At 48.6% G+C, this 27,202-nt stretch overlaps 1 protein-coding gene across 1 annotated transcript in view; it reads left to right on the top strand.

The window, feature by feature from the left end:
- The window catches only part of LOC144829383 (uncharacterized), a 193,935-nt gene that overhangs the window by 85,079 nt on the left and 81,654 nt on the right, over positions 1–27,202 (top strand). The gene's annotated exons all lie outside the window — the stretch shown is intronic.

Genomic DNA, 27,202 nt, shown 5'->3' with positions numbered 1-27,202 from the left:
GTTTCACAGAAGCGGGAGAGGGACTGTGTACTGCTGCTGCTGGCCTAAGCTGTATGCTTCCTGTACATGACCTGAGGTGAGAGCCCAGTTGCTTTTTTCAACTGTGATGAATTGAGTACATTGCGTATACTAGAAGAGGTTAATCTCCACGTGAGCCTTTATTTATAATACTGTAGAAAATCTTACTACGGGGGTGAGGAATAGGATTGCCAATCAAAGTTCAGTTAGTCCACAGACTAGTTCACTAAATTGTTCCTGATCATTACTTGTGTGGTATGTAGTTTTGGTGTATCATAAAGTAACTTTCTTTTTAAGACTAAAGCACTGGGTTGGACAATCAGTTATTGCACTGCTTTGTAATTGTTGACTTATATGCTCCTGGACCCCCCTCACAACCTCCTGGGGCGGCCTGTGACTGTTCACCATCACTACCAGAAGGGGTTGTGCATGGCCCAGTTTGCAGAGCCACAATAGGTTGGGCCTAGTGCTTAATTCATACATGATTGAGTGCCGGTGGACAAAGCCCAGGGCCGCAGCCGTTAAATGTTAATGTGCCCAATACCAATACCAAGGCTCCATGGTCTTGAAACCACCTGATGCCTCTTTAATCCAATACCAGACACACCCTACCTACCCTTTTATGTCACTTCTGCAGGTCTCTGTTTTCTCCCTTTGGGACAGTTTTTCTGTCTTTCTCTTCCTCCATCTTTTTCCCCTTAGTGTATTTTTCTCTCTTTTGCTCTTGGCAAATGTCGATGTGAACCTTTCCTCTTGTCACGCTCTTAACAGGTGGGGCTACACAATGGTGACACATGCCGGTTTCACTTCAGGATCCCGAGGGGTGGGTATTCTGGTGCACCTGAATTTTCCACTCGCCATTGAACACACAGAGACAGACCCTCTCGAACGTTTTGCAGTACTACCTTGGAAATGGGAGGGACGAATGCTAAATTTAGTGAGGGTATATATCCCACCCGGTCTTCAATCTCAATCATACCTCAACAAACTTCTCCTTTCCCTCCCCGAGGGGCAGCTTCTTCTGGGGGGCGACTTTAACACTGTAGTATCGGGAGGATTGGATAGACACCCACCTCGAGACATCAGCGCAGGGCACATGTGGCTATCCAACCTTTTGGAGGCATTTGGTTTGGTAGACCTTTGGCGCGTGCACCACCCAAATCTACAACAGTACACATTCTTTTCGGGTCCACATCGCACCCTCTCCAGAATAGATTACATCCTCATGCCTCTACAGCACGACACTAACATCCAAGAGATTGAACACCTGCCACGGGGTATATCAGACCACTCTCCCATATGGGCTCATCTCACTATCGGGGAACAAAAGGTTGGCTGTGTCGGGCCCATAAATCCCTGGTTCCTTCACAACCCAGAGACCAAAAAGATGATGACTCGTTCGATCGAACATTACTTCCAAGAAAATGAAGGGATGGGGATTTCCCTACAATCCTGTGGGAAGCATTCAAAACTGTCATCAGGGGAGAAGCCATCTCCGCAATTGCGGGGCAGCGCAAGGAAAAAGAAAAGCAAATGGTCACTCTCGAGCGTGACCTCCTCGCACTGGAGGAGACAGCACAGGTTAGGGGTGAACCGGCGGCTCTGCATCAGATGCAGCTGAAGGCAGCTAATTACAGGGCACTTGCCACAGACGCCGCTAAGAGCCTAGCGAGAGACAGGGGCGGCCGTCTGTATGATCAGGGTGATAAAGCGGGTAAATTAATAGCCTGGCTGGACAAAAAACAGAAAGCGCAGAGGGTAGTGGCGGAGCTTAGATACGAGTTGGGTGCCCTCCTGACGGATCCTGAGGAGATAGTGCAAGAATTTGCATCACACTAAAAGAAGGTGTACCAAAGAGGGTTGGAACTCCCAGAGGAGGACTCCTCCGTGCTTCTGGCCGACATTAAGATGCCTATCCTCTCTGGCGTGGATCGAGAGGCCCTGGAGAGTACTCCCACGAAAGAGCTGGCCAAGCCGATCACTGACCTCAGGTCTGTAAAGGCCCTGGGGCCTAACGGTCTTCCGATTGAGCTATACAAGCTCAAACCCGACAGCCTGGGTCCTCACCTCAAGCGTATGTTTGATGATAGCAAAGCACTAGGGAAACTGCCGAGAGACCAACATATAGCCACGATAGTGGCTATCCCAAAGACATGTGTGCCTCTTACAGGCTGATCTCACTGCTTAAAGCCGAACCCAAGATCCTGCGAAACTGCTTGCAAACAGGATCCAACCGGTTCTTACCAAACTGATTCACCTGGACCAGTCAGGCTTTATGCCACACCGCAATACCGCTCTTAACTTACGACGACTCCATGGGGTACTGGGACGCTCCCACACGATCCAGGAAGATGCAGTGGTGGTCTCATTGGATGCCACGATGGCATTTGACACACTTGAATGGCCATATATGATTGCGGTCCTCAAAAATTTGGGATTTGGCCCGAATTTCATTGGGTGGGTAAGACTCCTCTACACTGAACCATTAGCCCAGGTGTTAGTGAACAATAAGATTTCCGAGGTATTCATGTTGGAGAGAGGGACACAACAGGGCTGCCCCCTCTCTCCTCTGCTATTCGCCCTCTCCCTGGAGCCGCTTGTGGCCTGGATTCGTCAGGATCTCTCACTACGAGGGTTCAAGTGGGCTGATGATTGGGAAGACTGGATTTCGCTATACGTGGACGACATCCTCCTTTACCTTGCCTCCCCGTACAAATCACTCATGGTGGCCTTAGACATTTTTACTAGTTTTGAGAGAAACTCCGGATACAGTATTAATTGGGGGAAATCGTTGCTCTACGTCCTACATGGCACTCCCCCTTCGGTGCCGCGAGGCTGTCCGATCAAAATAGTCACAGAGGGGTGTAAATATCTAGGGATTTTTATCAACACCGATTTGACTGCTCGATATGAGAGGAATCTCCTACCCCCTCTACAGAGGTTCAAAAGGGACACTGCCACCGGGAAGAAGCTCCCACTGTCCCTACTGGGCCGGGCAGCTCTTTTTAAAATGATGACCTTGCCGCGTTTCTTATACGCTTGTGGTAAATAAATAAATAATACCCTATTTTTGAATACATAAATGAATAACAGATAGCTCAATAAAATAAGAGTCAAGATTCGAGGTAGTAGGAGTTTGCAGGTTTATTACAGCATAAAGGACAGGAACAGGACAACCTGCACAGGAATAGGATGGCAAGCGCTTGCCTGGGGCAGGAAAAGGATAAGGACAACTTTTAATAACAGTACATCAGCATATATACATAACGCAAACACATAGCATTACATTGCAGTAGGCGTAGCAGTGGGTGGAGCAGAAGGCATGACGCGTAGCAATCGCGAAAGATAAAGGTGAAAGTGGGTGTAACAGGGCGTATACATAGACATGTGATGCAAACGTAACAGAATATGTCATGAATGGGGCGGAAACCATGGAGGGGGCTACCTAAGGAGCCGGGACCTCTAACCTAATGGTGCGCGCAAACTAGCAATGACGTATCACTAGGAGAAGCTGGGGGCTATGAACTCTGTGCTAGGAGCAGAGACTGAAGTCTGGAGAGTCAGGGCGACATGTACCTAAACAGTATCTAGTATCTGATGTTTAGAGAACATGTTGATATAAACTAGAAGTTAGGAGGGGAAAGGATAGCAGACACTAAGACTGGAGCATGCATTATTCTACATGTAGTGCGTGATGAAGAATATTAAATGACCATTGAATGCAGTATTTCTCTAACGTGGAGACGTGAAGGCTAGACAATGACGGAAACTATTGATGCAGTTCAGTAGCTTAGGAATGCAGAGAAGGAGGACTGAACTGATAACTGGAACTATAACATACTTTTGGCAGACTCAGAGGCAGAGCCAGGCTGGACCGGGCACTGCGAGGCAGGAAGTAAGTGAAGGGTCGAGGATACAGGTGGGGGCTGTATCGCTCCTCAGCGGGGCTGCAGGAGACAGGAGCTGAATCTGGTGTCCAGGCCCTTTTGAGGCCTAGAAACGGGGACTTTATAATGGAATAACGTGCACACTGAGAAACGTGGCAACGTAGCTTTACATAGGCCTGATATTCGTAGTATTCACGAGGACTAGAAACTGGCATACTAGAGGTGGACACAACTATAATTGCGTCTTGAATCGAACATGGGGAATGCATATGCATATTTAATCATGCACACATAACATATGATGGATGACACGTAGGGACACAGAACATGGCAAAATTTACTTTTCCACATTCCCTCCTTGTCACTACGTTTCCATCAGGAAACATCAATTTTCATGATACCATCTATCATTTCATACAGTATCATTTGCTCGTCTCGAATTATCCTGGAACGGGATTTAGAACGGGGCTTGGGACTAGGAATACAAGAGGTAGCACAAATGCCGCAAATCGCAGGGCCACATTGTATACAGAGACAGCAGCTAAATATGATCGCTACTGCAATACCTAGAAAGGACAAGACTTTCCATCCCCATGCGGAAATTATATTCCAGAACCAACCGGACCATGTCCAGGTGCCTGGGTCTTGGTGTATCAGATGGGCAATTTTATGGAGTCTGGTTATAGCTGAATAAACAGACGGCGCGTTATTTGGAATGAAAATGCAGCAACTAGATCCGATGACTCTACAGGCCCCGCCCCTATCGGCCAGTATGACGTCAAGGACGAGACGATTCTGTAAAACGACAAATCTCATAGCAGATTGCTCTTCAGTTAAGTTACCTAGAGCAGAGGCAGTCTCATTTACTACAGCTTCGAGGGTTCTGGTTAACCTACGGATCAGTTTACTATTCTGGATAGGTCCTATAAAGAAGAAGAACCCTCTATTGAAATCTGTATACTGTTCTAGAGTAGTTTCAGTATAATCGACAATTGGGGACTCCCTTCTATGTCTAATGTGTACTAGATGTGTGTTTCTATGATAATCAGGTGGGGCTAGGAAAACAGGTGGCAGTAGGAAGGCAATGTAACAGGTTCCCTCCCAATCGAGGGGCAGACGAACATATGCAGTTTGACCACAAATAAAATAAGAATGACGTGAAGCTTTGAAAATAGATTTCCCACTGTCACTATACTTGACAATAGTAGTACAATCACTATGTCCTACATGTACAGAACCATAATTTCGGACACATAATTCGCCTTTGACTGGTAGTACTGAAATAGCAGGTAAGTCTGGAGTGGAATCAGACTGGACATTCAAGACCATGAAATTCGAAGAATAATTACCTAAATTATACACTTCATTTTCTAGATCTAACCCGGTTCTGTGGGGAAGACCTTGTTTGTCTGGAAAACATGTACTGTTAAGAAAAGACATATCTGTTGAGGATGACGTTAACGTGGACCATGCTCCACACGAACCATTATGTGAGAATGGATAAGGAAAAAGTGGCAGAACTCCATTCGGTGTCTGGAAAGGGGGGAGTCGACCACACACCCAACAATTAGTGGCATTGCTGGTCTGATGTGAGTAATGTAACATGCGGATGAATGAGTTATTTCGCATAGCGAGGCGGTAAGAGAGTTCATGAGGAGGCAGATCATTAAACGTGTGCTCTACTGTAGCATTAGCAGACTTATTTACATGAAGAACTGGGAAATACAAGAAAAATGCATAACTGGTGCAGGAAATCATAATGCTGAGAAACAATATGAAACATAGAAAAACGATACATCGAATTGAGTTTTGACTAACTCTCTCACTATGGGGGTCTATTTTATACATGTCAGAAACAGTCTAACCGTTTCACCTAGGGGAGGACTTAGACAATCAAACTGACTGACTTATTTTACTAGACCGGAGTTTTAGCTTGTACTCCTGTTGCGGAGTTTTCTCTAACAGGGGAGGGGTTGTAGCAATGTCTTTTGCGGGACAGTCCTTGAGAACAATATTTTGGCAATCCTTCAAATCCTGGGAAATGTTCTTTAAGACGGGTTTCAGTCCATTAAATTGTTTTACATGAGAAAGGTGCACCCAGCCTTTGCGACCTTCCAACTTCACGGCTGTACGGGTGGTGAGGAGGACCTGTCGGGGCTCTTTCCAACGAGGCTCCAGCGGACTCGATCTGTCAAAATTCCTGACCATCACCATGGATCCTGGAACGATTTCGTGCGGTGCCACCTCGGTATTGTCTGGAAATGCGGCGGCAACCTGTGAACGACATGAGTTGAGGGCAGACATCAAGGAAGCTAGGTAATCTGTCAGCATATTACTTGAAACATCGGTAATACTTCGGGGTCTAGGAGTACCCCACATGTTAGGGGGGCGGCCGAAAACGACCTCATACGGGGACAGACCTGATCTGGAATGTGCGACCATGCGCATATAAAATAAAGCGACTGGCAGAGCTACCAGCCAGTCCACACCTTTTTCTTTACACACTTTGGCGATACGGATTTTCAGAGTCTGATTATGTCTCTCTACGAGACCGGCTGCTTCAGGATGGCGTACACAATGAAACTTCCACTGGTACCCTAACAAAAGGGAAACATGCTTCATGAGTTCAGATGAGAATGGCTGGCCGTTATCAGAATATACGACTCTAGGGAGTCCATAACGAGGGAAGAACTCACGAACCAACTGCTTGGCAGTGGTCGCGGCTGTGTAATCTGGGACTGGATATGCTTCTGTCCACCTGGACAAAGCGCATACAACTACAAGGACATACTTGAAACCTCGACATCGCTCCATCTGAATATAATCCATCTGGAGGACTTCAAAAGGGTGGTCAGGGGGCTGGAATCCACCTTGTTCCACCGGGACACTTTTACCTGGATTAAACTGACAACATATCATACAGGTACGGACTTTCTGTTTGGCTGCAGCTCGTAAATGCTTGTTGAACCAAATGTTCTGGATACTGTCTAACATAGCTTTTTCCCCTAGATGTGCTGGACTATGTGCGGTATTAATAATGACTTGAACCATAGAGTCGGGGAGAAACCATGTGGCTCTACCCTTCGTTAACCATCCTTGATCTGTCTGGACCACTCCTTGTTCGGACCATTTCTTGATTTCTTCGGGAGTAGCGTGTAACTGTATGTCTTTGACATCTTGTGTAGGGTCTTTAACTGTCATACATGTAATCTGATCCGGAGTATGTGTCTGATTAACTGGAATGTCTGGAGTCTGTGCTGTAAGCTTGGCTGTGCGATCTGCTAGATCGTTACCTTGGGAAATAATGTCAGTAACTTTCGTATGTGCTTTACATTTCATGATAGCGATAGCCGTCGGTAAATGTATGGCATCTAACAGAGCTTGAATAAGGAGACCATGCTGAATCTTGGTTCCATGAGAAGTCATGAAACCTCTCTCCTGCCAGAGCACTCCGAAGTCGTGTACGACTCCAAATGCGTAGCGTGAATCTGTGTAAACATTAACTTTCAAGTTCTTGGCGTGTATGCAGGCTTGTGTCAGAGCAACTAGCTCTGCTGCTTGAGCGGACAGGGTATCAATGCGGTGTGTCTCTATTACTTCAGTGTCAGTAGTCACTGCATACGCGGCGACTAGTTCTCCTGTACTAGTTCTCAGGCATGAACCATCCACATAAAGTGTCAGGTCGGGATCTAATAATGGAATATCTGTCAGGTCTTGTCTTGGCTTTGTCGTAATGTTAACTACTTCCACGCAATCATGTGTGGCTGAATTCGAATTAACTGATGGTAGCAGTGTAGCAGGATTCAGGATGTTGCAGCGTCTGATTTCTATGTGTGGCTGGAACAGTGTCAATTCATAACCTGTTAAACGTGCAATTGTCAAGTGCTGAGTTTGTGTTCGGTTTAAAAGAACTTCCACGGAATGTGGAACTTGTACTGTCAAGGAGTGTCCTAAGACTATGGAATCACTTTGTCTGATAGCTAGTGCTGTGGCTGCAACTGACTTGAGGCACGCAGGCAGAGCCTGGGCTACAGGATCTAATGTGCTCGAAAAATAAGCACAGGGCTTGTATTGTCCTGCCTGATCTTGTGTGAGAACAGATAATGCTGTACCTTCGCGTTCAGTAACGAAAAGTGTAAAAGGCTTACTGTAGTTCGGTGTAGCTAGAACTGGAGCTTGGCATAAAGCTTTCTTTAACTCATTGAAACTAAGTGTATGTTCAGATGTCCAAGGGAGGACAGTCGATACGGCTGCCTCCTGTGTCGTTAACTGTATCAGTGGTTTGGCTAGAAATGCATACTGAGGAATCCATTGTCTGCAGTAAGAAGTAAGGCCGATAAAAGCACGTACCTCCTTCTGGGTCTTGGGCTGAGGAAGACTCGCTATTAACTGGATACGGTCTGGTGTCAACTGCCTACCCCTCTTGGACAGTAAGTGTCCTAAGTAGACCACTTGCTGGACACAGAATTGAAGCTTAGAAGGGGACACCTTGTGCCCCATCTCGGCCAGAAAATACAAAACTGTAAGGGATGCTCGCTCGCAAGCACGTTCAGAACGGGCTGTGATCAGTAGATCATCGACATACTGGAGCAGGGCAGTGTCAGTTGGCATGTGAATGTTGTCTAGCTGTCTCTTGAGTGCTTGACTGTAAATACTAGGACTTTCTGTGAAACCTTGAGGAGCTCGTGTGAACATATAGCTCCTTCCATTTAAACAAAATCCGAAAAGGAACTGGCTGTCTGGATGAATAGGAACACTGAAAAATGCGTTCTTGAGGTCTATGACAGTGAAGAACGTGGCTTCGGAATCAATGGCCGTTAATAGGGAAGAGATGTCTGGGACAACTGGGTACTGCGGAATAATACATTTATTAAGCTCTCGTAGGTCAATCACTAATCGATATACTGGGGGTGCATTTGGATCAGTACGTTTCATGACTGGAATGACCGGAGAATTACATATATTGGAGTCAGTTTCTACAACCACTCCTTGAACCATGAGCTCGTCAATAATTTTGGATAAGGCTGCTACAGCCTCAGGTGGCAATCTGTACTGTCTGATTCGTGGTAACACTACACCTGGCTTGAGAGTCACACGATAGGGTGTGATTTGCATGTAACCTACATCAGTTGGACCTTGCCCCCATAAGTGCTGTGGAACATTAGACAGTCTTGAATCAAAATCTCGTAATACATAGTGACCCTTGAAGTCACGTAGGAACAATCGTATTCCCTCTGGGGAACAGCATATAACTGCACCCAACTCTTTCAGTGTCTTAATGCCTAACAGGTTTTCTGGACATGACTTAGTAAGTAACAGATCAGTAGTGCGGGACAATGGACCTACTTCTAGAGTAACTGGCTTTGAAATCTCATTTACGATAGGTTTTCCTGAAAATCCAAGGGAAACATTTCTTGAGCCTGAGAGCGGAGCCCCTGGAACTTCGGCGTGACTAATTGTGGTCCTACTTGCCCCTGTATCAATCAAAAACTTTCTGTCTTTCCCTAATACTTGACTGTGAACATAGGGACCTTCTTGATCTACAGGTATCTCGATGAGAGGCAAGCCTACCTCCCTCTCTAGGCTGTTTCATGAATACTGTTGGTACTCTGGATACTCAGACTGTGCATACTGGTACATCTGCTGTGTAACGTGTTGTGTTGCAGCGATAGGCTGCGGAGCTGTAACTGTCTGTGGTGCATTCTGTGGCTGAGGAATCTGTGAAACTTGTTCTTGTCTAGGCGGACGTGGTCTTTCTTTAGTCTTACCAGTAGCTATGTTGTGTTTCAGAACTGCACACTCATTTATAAAATGACCTGGCTGTTTACAATAATTGCAGTTCCCTTTAACGGGAGCTGCAGGATGACTGGCTTGATTCGGACCCCTCTTCTGACTGTCTTGAGGAACAGATTGTGCAACTAGTACTTTCATTTTCGTGTCTTTCATACGTTTTCTTTCGTGTTCTTGTTCTTCTCTGATTCTATTCTGGTGGTATTGGAGCATCTGCAACATCTGGGACGGGGTATTAGCTTGCCAGGTACTTTCGACTTTCAGAACTCGATTTTTAATTGATGGGCTTGAATTCTCGACTAATTTAGTAACAAAAAGGTGAGGGTATGACTCACTACTTGTCTTGAGGCCACTGTTGATGCTAAAACATTTTTCAAATCTAGAATAAAAATCACTAATATCCTCATCTTGCTTCTGTTTACAGGCTGAGATTGCATCCCAGTCTTCTTTTCTAGTTGTCAATAATCTGGGTAGAACTTGTATTAATAATTCTGGTAATTCTTTACATTTATCTCCAAGACCGGTACCTGGTACTCGTGCCTTGTCTTCAGCTTCTAGAACTGCCCAATCGATCTTTTTCTCTCCCACCTCCCATTCTTTTTCCTTGAGCTTTTCATACACCCCTGCGGGCAGCAGAACCTTTAACATTTTAATTATATCTGGATACGTGTATTCTCCCATACGGAGCATGTCTTTTAATTCTCTATGGAACCCTGCTGGGTCTTTGTCATGACAGGGAATTAATTTCTTCATCTCGAGGAGTTCCATCTTTGTAATCGGAGTGTAAACAAACACTCGTTCTAGTTCGCCACCCGTTCCTCTAACTGGGTGGACTTCTCGTAACGGATTCTGTCTCTCCATGTAAAATGGTTTACTTTCTGGGGGTGAGACATGAACAAAATGCGGGTTCAGAAACGTTCTATATTTGTGACGCTGTTCTAGAATGATACTAATTAAATCGGTACCTAAACCTTTCCATCTATACTGGAGTAACTCGTTCAGGACATCATGTAACGGACCTGGATCAGAGTGCTGACCCTCATACAATGTAATGAGGTGCTGAACCATATACATACCCACCAGTCGTTGTTCGGCTGGGGGCAGTTTCAGAAACATTTGTGCCACTATTTCGTCTGGAAAAGTGATAGAATCAGTAATCCATCGGACTGCTGATCGGGCTAGTTCTTGTTCATGCATAGTACTTAACTCACTATAACCGATTCGTGATTTCAGAATGTGATCGGTAGCTTGGAATACTTGTTCTAGAGAACCTTGTTCTGGTGCTAGATGATGGAAAGTAGACTTGTGTTCTAGGCGTAAATGGCGATCTGGAAATCTAGATTTTCCTACATACGCTATTCTGTCGGGATTCTCGTCGTCTACCTCTTCAGTATCAGAATTACTTTCTTTCTCGCTTACTTGTGCTGCTTTACGTTGTTCGTGTATCTTTATTATTTCTCTACGGATTTTCTTGTACATACTCTCCATAGCACCGACTGTCTTGTGCTTACCCTCGGCTATATTATCACTCCACCTTGTCAGGATTTTCATTTCGGCCGGATCTTTAGACGGGTAATCTTGTTCTCTTATTAGACAATTGATCAGAAACTTTAATATCATGAGCTGGATCTCGGCTTTCCTTTGAGACATGGCCTCGCTAATGCTTTCTGGATCATCCCCTGTACGGATGAAACGATATATTCTGTCTAGATCTTCTTTCATATTCGGTAAGGTGACTAGATACTCGGCCACCTTTCTTACGCGGAATGAATATAAAACCATATTATCCTCGCCTGGGACTGGATCATAGCCGCATTCGGCAAGGGATTTTCTTATTTCTGCTACAGACTGATGTCTGGGCGTACGCTGTGACGCTTGTGCATGTAATTCGGCTGTTGTTAAACGCTTGTGTGGCGGCGGGGTTTGAGGAGTACCTCCCCCTGCGGCCCCTAAACTAGAGTCGTCTACTGAGGCTCTTCGTCCTGGCAGAGTGGGAAATGGAAATGCAGGCTGGACTTGTATGGCGGGCTGGACCGGGGGTTCCGTAACAGGTACTCCGGTGTCTGGAGGAGCGGGAAGTGCCTGATTTACAGGGACTGGCGGAGTGCGAACAGGATTTGCATATTCTGGGACTGTGTCGTCCAAATAGGACGAAATAAAAATATCAGCTGCGGTCTGTTTGTGACGTAGCTTGGTCGGAACTAATGGTAGCGGGAAATTACTGGATGCCTCTGGGGTCGCTTTTGGCAAGCCCTCGGCAAGAAGAGGATACATACCCCTATTAAGGGCATGCCTCTGTCTGTCTGACTGTTCGGCTTTGACTTGTTCACCTATCTCGATTAGTTCTTTTTCTTGTACTCGTTCTAAGGATTCTCTACTTAATTCTGACTTTCTGATTTCTTTTTCGGTTCTTTTATGAGATTCTTTGCGCCATAACTCAATGGCATCTTTCTGTGACTGTCTGGCTTTCTTTTTCCATAATGCTTCTTCTACTCGCATGATGCACTCGGCATCCCATGTACCCGATACGGGCCATCTATACTTTTCTTCTAACTGTTTGGTATACTCTACCCATAAATCTAGATACAATATGGCGCTTATGCCATGCTTCTGATACATAAAGTGACCTGGACTGTCCCTCGGCGGAACAGGAACTGCTTCTTCTAACAAACCCTTTCTAGTTTTTAGCTGACGTAATCTCGAAAAGAGAGACATTGTAAACTTGAATCGGAACACAATACAATACACGAGGAACAATAACAATTGGGAGAACAATTCAGGCATACCACGACATTGGAAATACATTGAACAACATCATAACATAACAGTTCGGACAGAATATTACCTGGAATACTGAAAACAGAAACACAAGAATTTCTCGAGAACGGAACAGACTAGAGTTACTGGATGCACTGCTGAAACAGTACGGAACATACCGGTCCCATAAAGGGACGCATCAAGACCCGTATCCACCTAGGTGAACACTTCGTTTGTGAGTCTGTGTACCACCAACCCACGGACCAGAGTCAATTTAGATTGACCCTGTCTAGATACTACCCCAGTAATGGTACTCACCGGGCAGCAAGAACGGAAGGCCTCGGATCGGACTGAACTGCTACGACGACGGACGACGAACTTCGGACTTCAGTTACGGGTGGACCTCCGGATACCTCGGACCTTGGACTCTCGGCTTGGGCTCTGGTCGGGACTCGCCGCGTTCCTCCACCGTCTCGTTTGGATGCTGGACCGCCTCCTCCGTCTCCTCCGTGGGCCTGAGGGATACTTGAAGCAGAAATATCTGCCGGTGCGCAGAAGAGTTCCGTCACGACTGCAGAGGGTCAGGGGGTCGGCGTGGCTTCACCGACGCGTGGGGAAAGGGCAAGTCCCTATTCGGGCGCCATTATGTGGTAAATAAATAAATAATACCCTATTTTTGAATACATAAATGAATAACAGATAGCTCAATAAAATAAGAGTCAAGATTCGAGGTAGTAGGAGTTTGCAGGTTTATTACAGCATAAAGGACAGGAACAGGACAACCTGCACAGGAATAGGATGGCAAGCGCTTGCCTGGGGCAGGAAAAGGATAAGGACAACTTTTAATAACAGTACATCAGCATATATACATAACGCAAACACATAGCATTACATTGCAGTAGGCGTAGCAGTGGGTGGAGCAGAAGGCATGACGCGTAGCAATCGCGAAAGATAAAGGTGAAAGTGGGTGTAACAGGGCGTATACATAGACATGTGATGCAAACGTAACAGAATATGTCATGAATGGGGCGGAAACCATGGAGGGGGCTACCTAAGGAGCCGGGACCTCTAACCTAATGGTGCGCGCAAACTAGCAATGACGTATCACTAGGAGAAGCTGGGGGCTATGAACTCTGTGCTAGGAGCAGAGACTGAAGTCTGGAGAGTCAGGGCGACATGTACCTAAACAGTATCTAGTATCTGATGTTTAGAGAACATGTTGATATAAACTAGAAGTTAGGAGGGGAAAGGATAGCAGACACTAAGACTGGAGCATGCATTATTCTACATGTAGTGCGTGATGAAGAATATTAAATGACCATTGAATGCAGTATTTCTCTAACGTGGAGACGTGAAGGCTAGACAATGACGGAAACTATTGATGCAGTTCAGTAGCTTAGGAATGCAGAGAAGGAGGACTGAACTGATAACTGGAACTATAACATACTTTTGGCAGACTCAGAGGCAGAGCCAGGCTGGACCGGGCACTGCGAGGCAGGAAGTAAGTGAAGGGTCGAGGATACAGGTGGGGGCTGTATCGCTCCTCAGCGGGGCTGCAGGAGACAGGAGCTGAATCTGGTGTCCAGGCCCTTTTGAGGCCTAGAAACGGGGACTTTATAATGGAATAACGTGCACACTGAGAAACGTGGCAACGTAGCTTTACATAGGCCTGATATTCGTAGTATTCACGAGGACTAGAAACTGGCATACTAGAGGTGGACACAACTATAATTGCGTCTTGAATCGAACATGGGGAATGCATATGCATATTTAATCATGCACACATAACATATGATGGATGACACGTAGGGACACAGAACATGGCAAAATTTACTTTTCCACACGCTCTCCAGAACTACCCGGACCTAGTCCCACACAAGTACTTTAAAGAAATCGAGGCCACCGAGAGGGATCTATTGTGGGCGGGGACGCCACGTATCTCACTCCATAAGCTTACACTGGGGTGGTCCGATGGGGGAATTGCACTTCCTGACATCAGGAAATATTACTGGGCGGCCCACCTCTCGGCTATCAACCAGGGCGCTTACTGCGGCGGGTACAGTCCTGGCTACGGGATGGATAGATGGCTCCTCCCGGGTGGGAATTTCGAGACAGTTCTTTACTCTACACCTAATAAATACCCCCTCACTGGGCCCACAAAACACTTGATCCAACTTTGGCATATTGTAAGCCGCAGTCTGGGATGGTTGAACAGATTGATGCTGGCTACTCCGCTCTGGGTTTCGGAGAAGCTAGGTACACTGGGTCGCACTAAAGGGTTCAGAAACTGGGACCTGATTGTGATCTCCCGTATCAAAGATCTAAGGGGACCAAAAGGAATGGTATCATTTGCTTCACTGCAGCAGACGTATGAACTAGCACAGGCAGAGTTTTTTCGATATGCGCAGGTCAGACACTCCTTGCAAACATTCCACCCGGAACGTCACTTCCCGAATCCTCTCCCCTGGAGGACTGTTGGACGGTCTCTTACTGGACAAAGCCATCTCCCTCACATACAAGAAACTCATACACCACACCCTTGACCCCCTACTCGAACTCAGGCGAAAGTGGGAAAATGACGGAACAGAGATCGACGATGAGGAATGGAGGGAAGCGCTCTCCTCCCTTAAGGAGGTGGCAATATCGGCTAAACTAAGGCTGATACAATTGAAAATTCTACATCGCAGCTACATCTCTGCCACCCGCCTGGTATTAATGGGCAGAAGCACAGGAGGGCTCTGTAGATGGCAATGCGGAGATGTGGGTACGTTCACGCGTATTATATGGGAGTGTCCTCTGATTCAAACCTACTGGAAGCGAGTCCATCACTGTATGCGGGCTGTCTGGGGGGTGGAACTCCGGCATGAAATCAAGTGATGCCTCTTAAACATCTGGGAGCCCACAGACCTGGCAGCAAAAGGCAGAACTTGGGTGACGCTTGGCCTGATGATAGCTAAGCGCAACATAGCTCGTCTGTAGGGGGCAGTAACACCTCCAAAGCTTGGTGCATGGAAAAAGGACAATGACTGATGTATGCTGCAGGATTAGACAGTCTATGTAGCTCGGGCTGCCCCTGGAAATGGATTGCAATCTGGTCAAAGTGGAACGAATTCCATGGGAATTTATGTGATCCCTTCCTTTGACTAACCGCTGACCCCCTAAAGTGATGTATAATATCTCCATCTTGTGCCCTTATTCCTTGACAATGGTATTTTGTGTGTGCTCCTGACAATGTAACACTGTGATAATACTGCTTATGTATATGTACCGACCATTGAGATTACCTGCACCAATAAAAAGAGTTATAAAAAAAAAACACTCATTATGAGTGGCCCTTTCTATCATACATTCATTGTAGAGAAACCCCTACTCATAAAACCATTTACACCTGCCTGGAATTTCTGGTAGGGGTCAAAAATGTAAATTTGGTCACAAACATATTTTTACAACCCAATTTACTGTTATGATCAGGGCTCTACGGGGTATATGTACAAGAGCTGCTGCTAACTATCTTTAGCGTTAGTAGCAGTTTTCCTAATGTGGCCTATCACCAAAAACTAGCGCCCTGGTAGCAATTTATTTCCAATACATCGCTACATGGGTATAGTAACAGTTAGCTGTGGTGAAAAATGCTGCTAACACAAGCGTCAAGGCGATAAAAATGTTGATGAGAAAAGTGATGAAAGGCCCATTATCAGCAAAAAACTCATGTTAGTGAGCCCAACGTGACTATTTTTGCCTCTAGAGGCAAAAATGGCCTATAAGTCCACCTCCAATGAAAAATAGGAAATAAAACCAATGGCATGCAGAATGGAGCAGCCAGGGCCAAGTGCAGCACAGATCAACAACAACTCCCTAAACCCCAACAGCCGGGATGACCAGCTAGAGCCCCAGGAGAAGATGAAATGCTGATTCAGGGCTGCAGTTATGGAACGAGGCACATCGCTGGGAACAACCAGTGATGCATCACTTCTTATAGCGCCCTCTTTGCAACACCATAGCAGCCAAAACCTAGAAAGTGGGGACAGTCCCTGGGGCCCAGAGGCCTCGCTGGACCTGCGTCTGTGACCCAGAGTGGGAGGCAGAGGTGCTGGACCTTGGTGGTAGACATTGAGGTGTTGACAATGGCCCTTACCTGGTGGTGAAGTCTGTCAGGTCGCATGGAGACACATTGCTGAGCTGTGTGTGAAAGCCGCCTGGTGCACCTTGGAGATGTGAATGGTAGAGGTGCACCTGTGCACCAACGTAGAGAGGTCTGCATAGTATACCAGGTGCCACCACTACACCGGGGTACCCCGAGGAGATTAACAATGGTGGATCGCACCTCTCTGCATCACAGGCTGGAGGATGTTGCGCTGGCTTGACACTGTGGAGGGTGAGGACCCTGAGCTGCGCCAAACATGTGTGGTGGGAGCGCTGCAACTTCACGCCTAAGGGTGTCCTGTTGCATTACCTGCATCAGGAGGTCCCCCAGGGGACTTGGTGGCAACTGCTATACCCTGGTTTGTGAAATCCCACCTGACTGAGGCTCCTGCTGGCTGAGTCACAGACATGGAGAGCGTGCAGTGTATTGAGCCCCAGTGTCAATGTCCTGGTGAGGAGAAGGTGGGACGGGTAGTGGAGGAGGCCCAGGGGTGAGTCGGGCCCAGGCCTAGCGCCTGTGGGTGACGCACACCGTGCCTTCAGCAATCCCTGCCCTGTGGCTGATCTACATCAGTGAGGGCACTACACAAGACTGGTGGGGGACTCCACTAACTGGCTCAAGTTGCTGAGATCAGCCATTGGTGGCAGTGGGTGCCAGGGGCACGTGTGCTGGTTCTGGACCAGGCCCTTGGGTATGCAACTTGATCCGCCGTTACTCGCTGGTGAACACAGAATCTGGTTGTCACTGGTATATCGGAAGATGCAACTGGGTGGTGCTGCCTTTTCTTGCCCCCTGTTAGTTTGCTTTTGGGTGTACGAGGGACTAACCCTTAGTGGACTTCCTCTTCCCACAGCTCTGCACCGTCTTGCTGCTGCTGTCCTCATCTGCTGCTGCTGGTTCCTCTGACCCGGAGGTCAGCTGTTCAAGTCCCTCCTCCAGCCACAGGCTCTTGCCTACACCTCCTCCCTGGTGGTCCAGTGGTAGAAGGTCACTGCTCTGCAGCTTTACTGACCTCCTGTCCCTCTTTTCTGCTGTTTCTGTTCATCTTTCTGCTCTTCTCCATTGCTTTTCTACCTTTGTCTTTTTTTTACTTTGCTTTGTTTTTCCTTTGCTTTTTTGCAGTTCTTATTTGCCTATCCTCTTCCTTGTTTCCGCTGCAATCCCCCACGTCCCTGCCCCCTCCAGTTTACTTTCCTGAGTTTCCCGTCTCCCAGCTGTCCAGCCCCACTGCAGTACTACTTAATGGCAGACACTGTGTGGCCATGCGAGCGTGCCACTGATGCGCCTAAGGCAAGCCAGTCTGCATCCGTCCGCCCCTGTACTGTGCCGAGTATGGGGTCCCTGCCTTTCAGGCACTCCACCACTAGGCCGCAAGCACCCTCCTCGCCCTCAAACCTGGACGCTACGCCACCTGCCATCTAGCATCACTGAAGAATACCCTTGCACCCTGGGGCTTCCAAAACTGCCAACGCACCTCCTGCCACATCAGCACACTAGCACCTCTAGCTGCCTAGCTGACCAACAGCGCACCCAACCGGCTCAAATGGATCCTCCTCAACTTGCAGTCCCTCTACAAACATGCCACATAAATCTGGGACCTCCTCGACGCCACCTCTTCAGACATCGCCTTCTTCACTGAAACCTGGACCAACCTCTTCTCCAGATCGGACAACGCCATCGCCATCCCCGACGGCTACAAAATCACCCACAAGAACCATCCTGACCAGCCAGGAGGAGATATTGCCATCATCTACAAAAGCACACTCCGACTGACTACGCACTCTAATGACCCAAATGGCAACCATGGAACACCTCCACTTCCAGATCCGGATGAAGCCCAACACTACCCCCTGGGCCATGAGCCAATGCCATAGTAGACTTCATCGCACACCATTCTCTCCCATTCACCAACTACATCCTGCTCGGAAACTTCAAGTTCCACCTGGACAACCCCAGTAACCAGAACACCACCCCCCTCCTGGGGAACCACGCCAACATCGGACTCAAGCAGCTAGTCATTGCACCAACCCACATAGCCACACGCTCGAGACTGTCTTCTCAGCCAGCAGGAACTTCAACTACAGCCACCCCACAGAACTCTCCTGGACTGACCTTTATTGTATACATCACGCCATCAACACGTCCACCGTACACCATTGCCATCATCGCCCCTCCCCACAGCTGAATCAAGGCCACCGAAGAACTTCTCGTCAACTCCCATCACCACCACTCTGCCAACGTGACCACTCTACTCTAGCTCTGCCGAATATATACTCCTCCGCCAGCCCAACAGATTACAGGCTGTCAGAGGATAGCCATCAGGCTTTTTTTTTTAGGTTTTGCCTAGCGAAAGCTGCGCTCTGCGCAGCTTTTCGCGCAGGCGAAATCCTGTTGAGAACTGTAGGGTGCTTTGGGTCGGCCCTCGTCATTGATTGGCTGGCTCCGTAAACGGAGCCTTGCCATTGGACGAGGGGCCTGTCCGTCAATGCCGGACCAGACACGGGGGCGTTCCTGACATTCTTTCCCTTTTGCCGACGTCACGCGACGCCGGGAACGCCCCCGAGTCTGTTCCGGCATTGCCGGCACCTCCCTTGCTCTACTGTCATCACCACAACACTGCGCCCATTTTATCCCAAGCTAAACACTCGGAGAGGCGCAGTGACCGGGTCTTTGAAGGCCGCTCTCCCAATGAAAACAAGTTTTCTCTCAGAGTCAGCACGAGCAGGAAGACGAGCAGCGCGCCTCCCAGCTGGCCTCTCGCATCAGCATCCAGAGCTGCCCTGCGCGGTGTGTAGCTTCAGTGGAGCTTCAGAGTGCAGAGTGGAGCTTCAGAGTGGAGCTTCAGAGTGGAGCTTCAGAGTGGAGCTTCAGAGTGGAGCTTCAGAGTGGAGCTTCAGAGTGGAGCTTCAGAGTGGAGCTTCAGAGTGGAGCTTCAGAGTGGAGCTTCAGAGTGCAGATTCAGAGTGGAGCTTCAGAGTGCAGAGTGGAGCTTCAGAGTGGAGCTTCAGAGTGCAGAGTGGAGCTTCAGAGTGCAGAGTGGAGCTTCAGAGTGGAGCTTCAGAGTGCAGAGTGGAGCTTCAGAGTGCAGAGTGGAGCTTCAGAGTGCAGAGTGGAGCTTCAGAGTGGAGCTTCAGAGTGCAGAGTGGAGCTTCAGAGTGGAGCTTCAGAGTGCAGAGTGGAGCTTCAGAGTGGAGCTTCAGAGTGCAGAGTGGAGCTTCAGAGTGCAGAGTGGAGCTTCAGAGTGGAGCTTCAGAGTGCAGAGTGGAGCTTCAGAGTGGAGCTTCAGAGTGCAGAGTGGAGCTTCAGAGTGGAGCTTCAGAGTGGAGCTTCAGAGTGGAGCTTCAGAGTGGAGCTTCAGAGTGGAGCTTCAGAGTGGAGCTTCAGAGTGGAGCTTCAGAGTGCAGAGTGGAGCTTCAGAGTGCAGAGTGGAGCTTCAGAGTGCAGAGTGGAGCTTCAGAGTGGAGCTTCAGAGTGGAGCTTCAGAGTGGAGCTTCAGAGTGGAGCTTCAGAGTGCAGAGTGGAGCTTCAGAGTGCAGAGTGGAGCTTCAGAGTGCAGATTCAGAGTGGAGCTTCAGAGTGCAGAGTGGAGCTTCAGAGTGCAGATTCAGAGTGGAGCTTCAGAGTGCAGAGTGGAGCTTCAGAGTGCAGATTCAGAGTGGAGCTTCAGAGTGCAGAGTGGAGCTTCAGAGTGGAGCTTCAGAGTGCAGAGTGGAGCTTCAGAGTGGAGCTTCAGAGTGCAGAGTGGAGCTTCAGAGTGGAGCTTCAGAGTGGAGCTTCAGAGTGGAGCTTCAGAGTGGAGCTTCAGAGTGGAGCTTCAGAGTGGAGCTTCAGAGTGCAGAGTGGAGCTTCAGAGTGCAGAGTGGAGCTTCAGAGTGCAGAGTGGAGCTTCAGAGTGGAGCTTCAGAGTGGAGCTTCAGAGTGGAGCTTCAGAGTGGAGCTTCAGAGTGCAGAGTGGAGCTTCAGAGTGGAGCTTCAGAGTGGAGCTTCAGAGTGCAGAGTGGAGCTTCAGAGTGCAGAGTGGAGCTTCAGAGTGGAGCTTCAGAGTGCAGAGTGGAGCTTCAGAGTGCAGAGTGGAGCTTCAGAGTGCAGATTCAGAGTGGAGCTTCAGAGTGCAGAGTGGAGCTTCAGAGTGGAGCTTCAGAGTGGAGCTTCAGAGTGGAGCTTCAGAGTGGAGCTTCAGAGTGGAGCTTCAGAGTGGAGCTTCAGAGTGGAGCTTCAGAGTGGAGCTTCAGAGTGGAGCTTCAGAGTGGAGCTTCAGAGTGGAGCTTCAGAGTGCAGAGTGGAGCTTCAGAGTGGAGCTTCAGAGTGGAGCTTCAGAGTGGAGCTTCAGAGTGGAGCTTCAGAGTGGAGCTTCAGAGTGGAGCTTCAGAGTGGAGCTTCAGAGTGGAGCTTCAGAGTGGAGCTTCAGAGTGGAGCTTCAGAGTGCAGAGTGGAGCTTCAGAGTGGAGCTTCAGAGTGGAGCTTCAGAGTGGAGCTGCAGAGTGCAGAGTGGAGCTTCAGAGTGCAGATTCAGAGTGGAGCTTCAGAGTGCAGAGTGGAGCTTCAGAGTGGAGCTTCAGAGTGCAGAGTGGAGCTTCAGAGTGCAGAGTGGAGCTTCAGAGTGGAGCTTCAGAGTGCAGAGTGGAGCTTCAGAGTGCAGAGTGGAGCTTCAGAGTGCAGAGTGGAGCTTCAGAGTGGAGCTTCAGAGTGCAGAGTGGAGCTTCAGAGTGGAGCTTCAGAGTGCAGAGTGGAGCTTCAGAGTGGAGCTTCAGAGTGCAGAGTGGAGCTTCAGAGTGCAGAGTGGAGCTTCAGAGTGCAGAGTGGAGCTTCAGAGTGGAGCTTCAGAGTGGAGCTTCAGAGTGGAGCTTCAGAGTGGAGCTTCAGAGTGCAGAGTGGAGCTTCAGAGTGCAGAGTGGAGCTTCAGAGTGGAGCTTCAGAGTGGAGCTTCAGAGTGGAGCTTCAGAGTGGAGCTTCAGAGTGGAGCTTCAGAGTGGAGCTTCAGAGTGGAGCTTCAGAGTGCAGATTCAGAGTGCAGATTCAGAGTGCAGAGTGGAGCTTCAGAGTGCAGAGTGGAGCTTCAGAGTGGAGCTTCAGAGTGGAGCTTCAGAGTGGAGCTTCAGAGTGGAGCTTCAGAGTGGAGCTTCAGAGTGGAGCTTCAGAGTGGAGCTTCAGAGTGGAGATTCAGAGTGGAGCTTCAGAGTGCAGAGTGGAGCTGCAGATTCAGAGTGGAGCTGCAGAGTGCAGATTCAGAGTGCAGAGTGGAGCTTCAGAGTGGAGCTTCAGAGTGGAGCTTCAGAGTGCAGAGTGGAGCTTCAGAGTGCAGATTCAGAGTGGAGCTTCAGAGTGCAGAGTGGAGCTTCAGAGTGGAGCTTCAGAGTGGAGCTTCAGAGTGGAGCTTCAGAGTGGAGCTTCAGAGTGGAGCTGCAGAGTGGAGCTTCAGAGTGGAGCTTCAGAGTGGAGCTTCAGAGTGGAGCTTCAGAGTGGAGCTTCAGAGTGGAGCTTCAGAGTGCAGATTCAGAGTGCAGATTCAGAGTGGAGCTTCAGAGTGCAGAGTGGAGCTTCAGAGTGGAGCTTCAGAGTGCAGAGTGGAGCTTCAGAGTGGAGCTTCAGAGTGCAGAGTGGAGCTTCAGAGTGGAGCTTCAGAGTGCAGAGTGGAGCTTCAGAGTGGAGCTTCAGAGTGCAGAGTGGAGCTTCAGAGTGGAGCTTCAGAGTGGAGCTTCAGAGTGGAGCTTCAGAGTGGAGCTTCAGAGTGGAGCTTCAGAGTGGAGCTTCAGAGTGGAGCTTCAGAGTGGAGCTTCAGAGTGCAGATTCAGAGTGCAGATTCAGAGTGGAGCTTCAGAGTGCAGAGTGGAGCTTCAGAGTGGAGCTTCAGAGTGGAGCTTCAGAGTGGAGCTTCAGAGTGGAGCTTCAGAGTGGAGCTTCAGAGTGGAGCTTCAGAGTGGAGATTCAGAGTGGAGATTCAGAGTGGAGCTTCAGAGTGCAGAGTGGAGCTGCAGATTCAGAGTGGAGCTGCAGAGTGCAGATTCAGAGTGCAGAGTGGAGCTTCAGAGTGCAGATTCAGAGTGGAGCATCAGAGTGCAGATTCAGAGTGGAGCTTCAGAGTGCAGAGTGGAGCTTCAGAGTGCAGATTCAGAGTGGAGCTTCAGAGTGCAGAGTGGAGCTTCAGAGTGCAGATTCAGAGTGGAGCTTCAGAGTGCAGAGTGGAGCTTCAGAGTGGAGCTTCAGAGTGCAGAGTGGAGCTTCAGAGTGCAGAGTGGAGCTTCAGAGTGGAGCTTCAGAGTGCAGAGTGGAGCTTCAGAGTGCAGAGTGGAGCTTCAGAGTGGAGCTTCAGAGTGGAGCTTCAGAGTGGAGCTTCAGAGTGGAGCTTCAGCGTGGAGCTTCAGAGTGGAGCTTCAGAGTGGAGCATCAGAGTGGAGCTTCAGAGTGGAGCTTCAGAGTGGAGCTTCAGAGTGGAGCTTCAGAGTGGAGCTTCAGAGTGGAGCTTCAGAGTGGAGCTTCAGAGTGGAGCTTCAGAGTGGAGCTTCAGAGTGGAGCTTCAGAGTGGAGCATCAGAGTGGAGCATCAGAGTGCAGAGTGGAGCTTCAGAGTGCAGAGTGGAGCTTCAGAGTGCAGATTCAGAGTGGAGCTTCAGAGTGCAGAGTGGAGCTTCAGAGTGCAGAGTGGAGCTTCAGAGTGCAGATTCAGAGTGGAGCTTCAGAGTGCAGATTCAGAGTGGAGCTTCAGAGTGCAGATTCAGAGTGGAGCTTCAGAGTGCAGAGTGGAGCTTCAGAGTGCAGAGTGGAGCTTCAGAGTGCAGATTCAGAGTGCAGAGTGGAGCTTCAGAGTGGAGCTTCAGAGTGGAGCTGCAGAGTGGAGCTTCAGAGTGGAGCTTCAGAGTGGAGCTTCAGAGTGGAGCTTCAGAGTGGAGCTTCAGAGTGGAGCTTCAGAGTGGAGCTTCAGAGTGGAGCTTCAGAGTGGAGCTTCAGAGTGGAGCTTCAGAGTGGAGCTTCAGAGTGGAGCTTCAGAGTGGAGCTTCAGAGTGGAGCTTCAGAGTGGAGCTTCAGAGTGGAGCTTCAGAGTGGAGCTTCAGAGTGGAGCTTCAGAGTGGAGCATCAGAGTGGAGCATCAGAGTGCAGCTTCAGAGTGCAGAGTGGAGCTTCAGAGTGGAGCTTCAGAGTGGAGCTTCAGAGTGCAGAGTGGAGCTTCAGAGTGCAGAGTGGAGCTTCAGAGTGCAGATTCAGAGTGGAGCTTCAGAGTGCAGAGTGGAGCTTCAGAGTGCAGATTCAGAGTGGAGCTTCAGAGTGCAGAGTGGAGCTTCAGAGTGCAGATTCAGAGTGGAGCTTCAGAGTGCAGAGTGGAGCTTCAGAGTGCAGAGTGGAGCTTCAGAGTGCAGATTCAGAGTGCAGAGTGGAGCTTCAGAGTGGAGCTTCAGAGTGGAGCTTCAGAGTGGAGCTTCAGAGTGGAGCTTCAGAGTGGAGCTTCAGAGTGGAGCTTCAGAGTGGAGCTTCAGAGTGGAGCTTCAGAGTGGAGCTTCAGAGTGGAGCTTCAGAGTGGAGCTTCAGAGTGGAGCTTCAGAGTGGAGCTTCAGAGTGGAGCTTCAGAGTGGAGCTTCAGAGTGCAGAGTGGAGCTTCAGAGTGCAGATTCAGAGTGCAGATTCAGAGTGGAGCTTCAGAGTGCAGAGTGGAGCTTCAGAGTGCAGAGTGGAGCTTCAGAGTGCAGAGTGGAGCTTCAGAGTGCAGATTCAGAGTGCAGAGTGGAGCTTCAGAGTGCAGAGTGGAGCTTCAGAGTGCAGATTCAGAGTGCAGAGTGGAGCTTCAGAGTGGAGCTTCAGAGTGGAGCTTCAGAGTGGAGCTTCAGAGTGGAGCTTCAGAGTGGAGCTTCAGAGTGGAGCTTCAGAGTGCAGAGTGGAGCTTCAGAGTGCAGATTCAGAGTGGAGCTTCAGAGTGCAGATTCAGAGTGGAGCTTCAGAGTGCAGATTCAGAGTGCAGATTCAGAGTGCAGATTCAGAGTGCAGATTCAGAGTGCAGATTCAGAGTGCAGATTCAGAGTGCAGATTCAGAGTGCAGATTCAGAGTGGAGCTTCAGAGTGCAGATTCAGAGTGCAGATTCAGAGTGCAGCTTCAGAGTGGAGATTCAGAGTGCAGCTTCAGAGTGCAGAGTGGAGCTGCAGATTCAGAGTGGAGCTGCAGAGTGCAGATTCAGAGTGCAGAGTGGAGCTTCAGAGTGCAGATTCAGAGTGCAGAGTGGAGCTTCAGAGTGCAGATTCAGAGTGGAGCATCAGAGTGCAGATTCAGAGTGGAGCTTCAGAGTGCAGAGTGGAGCTTCAGAGTGCAGATTCAGAGTGGAGCTTCAGAGTGCAGAGTGGAGCTTCAGAGTGGAGCTTCAGAGTGGAGCTTCAGAGTGGAGCTTCAGAGTGCAGATTCAGAGTGGAGCTTCAGAGTGGAGCTTCAGAGTGCAGAGTGGAGCTTCAGAGTGCAGAGTGGAGCTTCAGAGTGGAGCTTCAGAGTGCAGAGTGGAGCTTCAGAGTGCAGAGTGGAGCTTCAGAGTGGAGCTTCAGAGTGGAGCTTCAGAGTGGAGCTTCAGAGTGGAGCTTCAGAGTGGAGCTTCAGAGTGGAGCTTCAGAGTGCAGAGTGGAGCTTCAGAGTGGAGCTTCAGAGTGGAGCTTCAGAGTGGAGCTTCAGAGTGGAGCTTCAGAGTGGAGCTTCAGAGTGGAGCTTCAGAGTGGAGCTTCAGAGTGGAGCTTCAGAGTGGAGCTTCAGAGTGGAGCTTCAGAGTGCAGAGTGGAGCTTCAGAGTGCAGAGTGGAGCTTCAGAGTGCAGAGTGGAGCTTCAGAGTGCAGATTCAGAGTGGAGCTTCAGAGTGCAGATTCAGAGTGGAGCTTCAGAGTGCAGATTCAGAGTGGAGCTTCAGAGTGCAGAGTGGAGCTTCAGAGTGCAGAGTGGAGCTTCAGAGTGCAGAGTGGAGCTTCAGAGTGCAGAGTGGAGCTTCAGAGTGGAGCTTCAGAGTGGAGCTTCAGAGTGGAGCTTCAGAGTGGAGCTTCAGAGTGGAGCTTCAGAGTGGAGCTTCAGAGTGGAGCTTCAGAGTGGAGCTTCAGAGTGGAGCTTCAGAGTGGAGCTTCAGAGTGGAGCTTCAGAGTGGAGCTTCAGAGTGGAGCTTCAGAGTGGAGCTTCAGAGTGGAGCTTCAGAGTGGAGCTTCAGAGTGGAGCTTCAGAGTGCAGCTTCAGAGTGCAGAGTGGAGCTTCAGAGTGCAGCTTCAGAGTGCAGAGTGGAGCTTCAGAGTGCAGAGTGGAGCTTCAGAGTGCAGAGTGGAGCTTCAGAGTGCAGAGTGGAGCTTCAGAGTGCAGAGTGGAGCTTCAGAGTGCAGAGTGGAGCTTCAGAGTGGAGCTTCAGAGTGTCAAGAGCAATGCCAATAGCTCTAACTTTAACAAAGGCAAAACCATTGCATTGTAAATGCTTGTTTACTGTTTTGTCACCTGGCGGTAAGTGACAGCAATGCCGCCTCATTATGGGAAAAAACTCCCATGGTGTAGGGGTCCTTAGTCCTTAGTTTTACTTTATTCAAAAACAACCTCCTGCTTTGAGAGTTTGTTTTTGAAAAAAAGTAAAACTCAGTGAAAACTTGAGGTTTGACGAAGCCATCTGTCAAACTTTTACAACATTGATACCAGTTCCTGCCGATGTTAAGAGATGTGTCTGGGGCGGCAGGATGGAGGGGGAGGCAGCTGTCAGCCAGAGACATTTTAAGGCATGGGCAAAGTGGGCTGTTCAGGGGGCCCCTTGATAGAGTCAGCCTGTTCTATAAAGAGTTTTGTCCTGATGACCTTGAATAATTCTTAAAAAGATTATTTTAAATTCCTTTTATTCATTCCTTTTATTTATTTTATTGTGGATGATGTGTGAGAGTCAGTTACACACATTTTGCAGAGAAATATGTTTTTGTTGCATGCAACATCCATAACAAAAGGTTTTTTAGATCGAAACAGGGCCTCACATATGAGAAATGGAGGGTGTCACCGAGATTGCCTGCAAAAATATTTAGAATTTTGACGAGTGTGCCTACGTACTTTCAGTGACCTGGCCAAAGAGGGCATGAGAGAGCTGAAATTGGATCATATATTCAAAGCTGTTCGGAACAAGGTGGCGGACTAATTTACTCCATCCTCCTGATATACATTATTCTTTCCTCCAAACCTCTAACTCAGGCCTTCTTAGACTCTAAAATTAAAGTAGACTGTTAGTGGGCAGGTGCACATTACATCACCGCAAAAGAGTAATTTCGAGGAGAACCCTTTTTGCTCTTTCACCAAAAACGAAGGGCTTACTTAGAGTTGGGCTAATGAGGTGTATCTGTCCCGTCCGCCATATTTAGAGCGCCAGTGACATCAATGCACTTGTAAAACAGTGGACGGGACATCATATCCAATTCAGAATAAGGTCCAAAGTTAAGTGGCAAGAAGGAGAACATGCAAGGTCCAATCTGCTGCAAGCCGAATAGGGGTATATTTTTAATGATAGTATAGAAAACTGCGTGGTGGTGAATTATTGAGGCCAGCATTATCACTGAACCAGCTGCATATCTTTACTGAATTGCAGTTGTTGTTTGTTTGTTTACTCATTCCATTAACGCTATCTAACACAATTTGAATA

Source organism: Lissotriton helveticus, chromosome 4_1 (assembly GCF_964261635.1).
Source record: "Lissotriton helveticus chromosome 4_1, aLisHel1.1, whole genome shotgun sequence".
Lineage (NCBI taxonomy): Eukaryota > Metazoa > Chordata > Amphibia > Caudata > Salamandridae > Lissotriton > Lissotriton helveticus.
The sequence above is the reverse complement of the archived record's forward strand: the minus strand, read 5'-3'. Positions and strand labels throughout refer to the sequence as shown.